The sequence below is a fragment of the Penaeus vannamei genome, unplaced genomic scaffold, assembly GCF_042767895.1.
Source record: "Penaeus vannamei isolate JL-2024 unplaced genomic scaffold, ASM4276789v1 unanchor5367, whole genome shotgun sequence".
NCBI classification, from domain to species: domain Eukaryota; kingdom Metazoa; phylum Arthropoda; class Malacostraca; order Decapoda; family Penaeidae; genus Penaeus; species Penaeus vannamei.
The window spans coordinates 17501-20000 of record NW_027218345.1 but is presented as its reverse complement, the minus strand read 5'-3'; positions in this window follow the sequence as shown (position 1 = coordinate 20000).

Sequence of the window (2500 nt, the reverse complement as noted above, 5' to 3'; positions counted from 1 at the left end):
GTTTCTTAACATCAGAAGACCTTGTTAGACCTGCAGGGTCCCTGCACTTGAGCCCCTTTGTCAGTGAACAGTGGCTGCCTCTTTTGCAAAGCGACATGAAAAGGTGGAGAGGGATTTAAAGCCAAATTTTCGTGGCAACTACAGGCAGTATCTTCATGCATGTCTGTGAGATGGCATGCACTATCGTTCATCTCCTCTGGAAAGAAAACAATGACCTATAAAGCACTGGATAAGCCTAGAAATAGGGTTTGTCAAATTTAGAATTTCACAAAATATTAATAAAAGAAATGGGTTTTAAGAACAAAGGAATATTTCCCTAAGTTATGTGTCTCACTGTTCGCTTTGATATGTATTACTGCTTCCACTATTTCTACTGCTCTTACTGCTGCTACAGCTGATGCAGCTACTGCTGCTGTTGTTCATACTATTACAGCTACTACTACTACTATAACTACTATTTCTGCTGTTACTACAACTACTGCTGATGCTACTCCTCCTCCTTCTTCTCTTCCTCCTCCTCCTCCTCCTTCTTCTCCTCCTCGTACTACTACTCCTTCTTCTCCTCGTCCTCGTTCTTCTCCTCCTCCTCCCCCTGCTCCTTCTCCTCCTTTTTCTTTTCCTCCTCCTCCTACTACTACTACATCTCCTCCTCCTCCTACTCCTTTTCCTATCACTAATACTACTCTCTGTTTCTCTTCCTCCTACAACTACTACTCCTCCCCCTCCTCCTCCTACTACAACTCCTAATCTTCCTTCTCTTCCTCCTTCTTCTGCTCCTCCTCCTCTTACTCCTACTACTTCTCCTCCTCCTCCTGCTCATCCTCTCACTACTTCTCTTCCTCCTACTCCTCCTCTTCCTCTTCCTTCTACTGCTACTCCTCTTCTACTCTTCCTCCTCCTCCTACTGCTACTCCTCCTCCTACTATAACTGCTACTACTACTACTCTTTCTCCTCTACTACCACTCCTACTGCTGCTCCTCCCACTCCTATTCCTTCTGCTCCTACTACTCCTCCTCCTACTATTACTGCTACTACTACTACTCCTTCTCCTCTACTACCACTCCTACTGCTACTCCTCCCACTCCTCCTATTCGTTCTACTCCTCCCACTCCTCCTATTCCTCTTCTACTCCTCCTCCTCCTATTACTACCACTACTGCGCTAGATCCGCTACTCTGCTTCTCTTCCGTGCAGCTTGTCACCTTTCTCTTCTCTGCCTCTCTGCATACTTCCTGCATACTCCCTGACGCATGACCTTTCCGCATGGCTACTCCTTGCATACTCCCTGACACATGACCTTACCGCATGGCATCCGAGGCATGTAGCATCAGCTTAGGATCTCTGCATCATTCATAACTGAAGCAATGCATGTCCACCTATAGGGCTTGTGGTATTGGTGGTGTATCTAGGGAGGATTTGGCTCGGTAGCTTGTGTATGGGTTTCTCTCTTTAGAATATTTGTATTATGTACTGCCATGTAATTGATTTCCATTCAATATGTGTGCCTGTTTGTTTGTTTGTGCGTATATTGTCTTTTTGTTTGTGTGTCTATATGCAGTTGTGTGGCTGTGTCCTTTTGTGTGGGTGTGATTTTGTTAGTTTGTGTCCTTTTTGTTATTTCTGTGTCGGTTTGTTCCTGTTTTATGTATATGTTAGTTTTGGTAATGCCTGGGCAATGTTTCTTTTAGGAATGGTTTTATTTTTGCCTCCCATTTCATAATCACCATTAATATGAGTTATTTTGTAATTTTGGTAACGCATTTACTGAGTTATGAATAGGTTTTAGACGTTTTTTGTTCTCTATGAGTGTTTCCCGTGTCTTAATCACCATTATCCTTACTAATACTTATTTGTTTGGGGTTTTATGTTTATGCACATCTTGGTAAGACCTTTTCTGAGCAATGGATGTTTAAGCAGAGATGTGTTACTTTATGTACGTTTCTCCTATTATAAAATAGGACATTTCTATAACATTTTGGTAACGCTTGTAGTGGTCCAAATGTTTTTGGTCCAAATATGCCATTTCATATTCACCATTATGTTTTTTTGTTTTGGGGATTTTTGAGTTTATCCACATAACTCGTACCACCTGTAGTGAGCAGAGAATGAATTTGGTTGTCGGTTGAATTTCATAATTACCACCATTAGCATTAATTGTTTGGGGTAGTATGTTTATGCACATTTTGGCTGAGCCTTTTCTAAGCAATGGATACATTTGCTTGGTTTAGGTCCATTCGTGTTGATATAAGCAAGTGTGTCTCCTATTTCATGATCACCATCATGAGACTACGAGAATTATATAACATATAAATATAATTAATATACATAGAATATATAATATTCTATGTATATTTATTCTATGTATATTAGTTCTATGGAAATTAATTCTATATATATTAATTTCATATATATTAATTCTATATATATTAGTTCTATATTAGTTCTATACATATTACTTCTATATATATTACTTCTATATATATATCAATTCTATATATAT